Consider the following 6,049-nt stretch of genomic DNA (forward strand, 5'->3'; position numbering starts at 1 on the left):
AAACACTAGTAGGAAACATTACAATTAGGGAGAATTAGATTAACCTTTTCTTGGTTTGAAAAACTGAAAACCTGTGCAAAATGAGTGTTAAGAGAGTATTTTTTTTAATGTATTTATTTATGTATACCTAGTGCAATGGTTTAGTGTGCAATATGTACGGTATTCATTATTATTTCTTACTCATTTTGTTTTACTTGTGTTACTGCCCTCTAACCACATCATTTTCTCATTGTGGGATCAATAAAAGTCTATCTTTCATCTGAAGAATTTCAATTGTAAGGGACAATTATCTGAACTTTTCAGCAATAAAATATAATAAAATAGAATTGATCACAGCAGACACTTTAACCGTCTGCGAGGCGTTAGATCAGCAGGACATCATCTTTTCTGAGAAACTGGGATAAAAGAGCTCGCATCAAAGATGTGAGCTGAAGGTGGAGGAGCTCCAAGATGACGAGGAAGGAAAAGGATTTGTAAGATGAGAGCAAAGAGGAAAACTAAAAAGTTATCTGAAAAAGTAAAATCCCTGAAAGTACAACTTGATGTGCGTGTTTAGTGTCAAATAGACATGGAAAGAAACTGTTTTTGGATAAGTAACATTGAATACACTGATAAAAACACAATAATACCGGGCGCGAGCAGCTACACAACAGCTAAACACACAATAGCACACAAGCTAAACATATGTAGTAAATGTTCTTATTTTAATCAACTGAATTTGTCAATATGGACAAGTATCAAATAATTATATTTGTATATTACTTACACAGACAAGCAGTAGAAAATGGATGGATGGACAAATTCTCCAAGTTTGAAGCGTTGTAGAAAGTATCTCGTAACATACGTGTCCGCATCATTTAACTTATTGCGCCATGAATTATTATAACACACGGTGTCGCCAGAAAAACAATTACCACTCCATTTCAACTTAAAGACAGCATAAGTCTATTCCAGATGGTTAATAATAACAAGGTTTGTGTTTTGTATACCTATAATTTTTCTCTGTTTGACTCATTTCACTTGGTCAAACCTTTTGTAACATTCCACACTACAAAATAAAAGTATGTATGATTCTTGCTGATATCGTATCAAATCAGTTTTGGTATCGGTCAATACTCAAGGCTTCAATATCGGAATTGTATCAGAAGTGGAAAAGTTTTATCGGTTAACTTTTTGCACTGCATTTTGTCTGGTGGCAGTGCGCCAAAGAAAAGCAACACCACCACCACCACTACTACCACCATGGAAGTGAAAATTAACTTTGAAAAACGCGGGAGGGGAGTCACTTTTATTCTCAAGGAAGGATGAAGATTATATCCTTTCGCATGTTAAAGGATCTGCTCTAATGAAAGCAACAATAAAAACTAAGCAGCGTAGTGGTCTCATTGTTGAGATGGAATGATTGCTTGTGCTTTGGCTGAAAGAGCAGAATGTTGTATTCCAGGAGTGGGGCGGTCCCGATACAACATTATCACTACCGATATGATACCATTATTGGAGCTTTGACTATACTGATATCAATCTAGTACAACATCAGCAGGAATTATACTTGTATTATTTTGTAGTGTGCAATGTTAGAAAAGGTTTGATCAAGTGAACTTAATCAAACAAAGAAAAACACTAGCCTATTTAATATTAACAGTCTGGAATGGACGTATGCTGTCTTTGAGTTGAAGTGGAATGGTAATTTTTTAAGTGACACTTAGTGTTCCCAATAATTCACAAAGTTAAGGTCATGACACAGTAAGTTGAATAATGCGGACACGCTTGTTACTGGGTACTTTCTAACACGCTTCTGCCTTGGATAACTTGTATGTGTAAATAATATGTAACTTGTATTCTTGTTTATATTGACAAATTTGCTGTTTTAGACTGCAATATTGTTCAATTAAGGACACGTATTATGTATGCCTAGCTATTGTGTGCTTAGCTGTTGTGTAGCTGCTAGCTCCTAGTAGCCTACCTTGTTTACCTTTTGTAAATGACTTGACTAAAATACAAGAAATCTGCTCATTTTCATCATCTTCAAGTGCAGTTTTATGGTGGGGATGATAAAGAAGCAAGTGAGTTTCCTTTGCGTTGGCTGAGATTATAACAGAAATATTAGGTCAGAAATGGTTTTATTACAGTTTAACTAAGTTCTTAACAGAACAAGGAAGTCAAAAGAATTTCTTCTTGAATGACGTCAATTGTCTGATCATGTCAAACATCACTTTTCATTCGGTTCCTTCGCGCTCTGTCCCCCTACTTTCATCTCGCTCTACCTTATTCCTTAGCATGTGGTTGTGATGGTAACTGACATTAATTCATATGACCATCGATTTAGTGCTTGCCTTATTGCTTTTGCTTGTGTGTTTGTGTGGCCAAGTGTTTCCTAGGATGCTTCACCGGGAGGGCGGTCGGGGGGTGGGGGGGTTCAAGTTTCTGTGTGAACTTTCTTCATTCGCTTCTTCAAAGGCACATATACAGGAAGTGTGACTATATTTGAGTTTATTTCAAACATGTATACAGTTACGATAAGACACATGACTTATTTTACATATTTTCATTTCTCCCAACATGTCCGAGAAGGAGACATGGATTGGCTATTTCCATGACAACCCCATGGTGTTGTATAATTAAACCAAGACTCATTCTTCACTCGCTTTGGTTTTCTCCTTTGCTTCTCGCTGCTACAAAGACACGCTACACATCTGCTAGAACGCGAGCGCAAGTTAGCCAGGTGCTAACCAAAAGGGACCAGGGGACCATCAGAATCAGAATCAGAAAAACTATTCTGATTTTGATTCAACATTCAGCAGCAAAAGCAATTAAACTAAGGGCTTGTTCACACTGAATGTCCATCACGATTTGTTTTTCCCATGTGTGACCTGTATCAGATTTTTTCATGTCTATGTAAACAGTACAATTCTGAATGTTTCACATCCACCACAGGCCTCTCTAGTATGTGGATATAAATCAGATATGTATCCGAAGGGACTGCAGTTTGAAAGATCAGGTCGCGTTCATTCGGTCAATACGTCTAATAACAATACAATAATAGCCATAAGCGTTTTAAATCTTCGCCAAAATAGACAATTGCAAAATAAATAGTTGACAGATGAGCAGAAACAGGCAGAAACAATATGTTCAAGGACCAGTGTTCCAGCACTCCTGGCTAGGACTGCTCGCCCACACGTTCCTTGGAGCCGACGAAGCCAAGTCGAAGCAAATGTCCGTGTCGTGACCTCCTTTCCCAGTTTTGGTTGCTGGAGGTATAAGAAAGTTTTTTTTGTTTCTTGAATGACGTGCTTGACTCCTGAGTGAATTTGACCTGGGTTTAATTGTTTTACAATACAGGTTAACAAAATGAAGTGATAAACAAGATGTAATGTATTGTAAAGTAAAGCGTGACTTTCAAGAGACAAAAACCCATTCTAATGGTGCGTTCCACTTGTACTGGGAAGTCGGAATTTCAACTGGAACGCCCCTCGAGGTCGGATTTCCGACTCAGAAAGTTGACGCATTCTCACCACCCCCGAGTTCGTTTCAAAGATGGCTGCTCTGGATGTAAACTATATCGGCTTCTAAAATATCCGTTATTAGCACTTGTAATTAGTTTTTGTCACGGTAAATCAGCTATATACAATGTATTGTTCCTATTATACATAAACGACATGTCATCAGCATGCGACTGTGAATTGTTCCTGTTGCGGATGACTCGGCCCTGCTGGTATCTGGCAAGGACAAGTCACAGGTGGAGAAAATCCTCAGTGCTGAACTCTGTAGAATTTGTACCTGGCTCGCTGACAACAAGCTATCCATACACTTGGGTAAAACAGAATCCATCCTATTTGGGTGCCACATCAACCTTAAGAAAGTCAATGACATCACTATAAAAGTGGGTGACATTGTTATCACCAGGAAGGATGAGGTCACCTATCTAGGTTCCATTCTAGAGGCTAATCTTTCCTGTGATAAAATGGCAACCAAGGTAATCAAAAAGGTCAACCAACGAACAAGATTTCTCTACAGAATCTCCTCTCTGGTCAACAAAAGTTCCATGAAGATTCTAGCGAGAACTCTCATTCAACCCTTTTTCGATTACGCATGCACCTCCAAAACCCTCAAATCTAGACTCCAAACATCCCAGAACAAGCTAGTCAGATTACTTCTAGACCTCCATCCCAGATCACACCTCACTCCTACCCACTTCTCCAAAGTGGGCTGGCTCAGGGTGGAGGACAGAGTAAAACAACTTGCACTGAGCCTTGTCTATAAAATCCGCTACACCTCCTTGATACCGAAGTACATGTCAAACTACTTCCGTAACGTAAATGACCGCCATAACCACAACACCAGGGGGAGCTCCACTAACCACGTTAAACCCAGATTACGATCTAACAAAGGTCTTAAGTCAATCTCCTTCTATGCCACATCAATGTGGAATGCACTCCCATCAGGTGTAAAAGAAAGGGCATCTCTATCCTCCTTGAAAACCGCACGAAAAGAACACCTCCAGGGAACTTCAACCCTAAACTAACACCCTCCCCCTTCCACATCCCACCTCCCCGTATTGTAAATAATAAAATGTAAATAATGAAATGTAGATACTTATTCTTATGCTTTCTGATCTCTCTCTCTCTATGTCCACAACTTGCTGTACATATCCTACCAAGTCAGACCTACACTGTTTCAATATCCATTTCTCTGATGACACAATTGTTGATGACTGAAGTGTTGATATCAACCAAACCTAACCCCCTCCCCCTCCACATCTCACACCCCGGATTGTAAATAATGTAAATAATTCAATGTATATACTCTGATGATTAACTTGTGTGATGACTGCATTATGATGATAGTATATATGATAGTATATATCTGTATCATGAATCGATTTAAGTGGACCCCGACTTAAACAAGTTGAAAAACTTATTCGGGTGTTACCATTTAGTGGTCAATTGTACGGAATATGTACTGTACTGTGCAGTCTACTAATAAAAGTTTCAATCAATAAATCAATATTGTAAGATAACGTCACTGTAGTGTAAATTACATTTATTTCATGTGGTATACACTTTATATATATGTATGTGTTTTCTCTTCAATCACTGTGTTTGAAAGTGTCAAAAAGAGTGCATATTTTCTTAAAAGTTGTTTATATTCAGACAAGGTAAGCGCAAAAATAGCTTTCGTGGATGAAGCCAGCTTGATTTCCGACATCGTCACTGGAACGCTCAAAACTCGGGTGTGACGTCATTCCCAGCTACGACTTCCAACTTCCCAGGTAAATGGAACACAGCACTATCCCTCCAGTGACCCAAACTGGGAAAGGAGGTTGCTACACAAAGTAAACAAATAGTATGACATCTGGGGATGGGAACTGAAAACTTCTTCTTGTTTAGAACCGGTTCCAAGTGTATCAATTCCTTAGAATCACTTGCCATTTTGTCTAGCAGTTTTCTTAACGGTTCTTCCGGGTGGGGATGACGTCATTACGCAACGTGCTTAGTAACGTCGGCAACATGGCGCACTGAAGTTTGCCAACATTTTGCTAAAAAAGACAGCAATGGTACGATTTTTAATAATTTCAAGGTTGCTATTTCATCAAGAGGAGGACATACGAGAAATATGCTGAAATATTTGAACATAAAGCATGCAATGAATGTCGTATTTTTGAACCGCGCCGATCTCATCCCAAGTAGCAGCAGTCATCTGATGTAAATACAACCGGTAGTAATACCGTCTATAATTTTAGTGATATTACCTGTTACATTGAAATGATTGCCTTCTCATTTAGATGAGCATGAGGAGACATATTCTAACTGGTTTGGAAGCGGGCAGTAATGGCTCCAGTTCACGTCTGCCGCTAGCTTTCATCACCGCAGCAGGTAAAAGTACCACTCGGCCAGGAACGACGAATGTCACCGGCACGTGACTAAGTTTGTGGTCAAAAGCTTACAACAATTTGCCACATAGATGCTCCTTCAGTAGGTGAATGTTCAATTGTAGTCAGAAAAAGGGGACGGCGTGGCGCGGTTGGTAGAGTGGCCGGGCCAGCAACCTG

The sequence above is a fragment of the Nerophis lumbriciformis genome, linkage group LG19, assembly GCF_033978685.3.
Source record: "Nerophis lumbriciformis linkage group LG19, RoL_Nlum_v2.1, whole genome shotgun sequence".
In the NCBI taxonomy this organism is placed as follows: Eukaryota; Metazoa; Chordata; class Actinopteri; order Syngnathiformes; family Syngnathidae; genus Nerophis; species Nerophis lumbriciformis.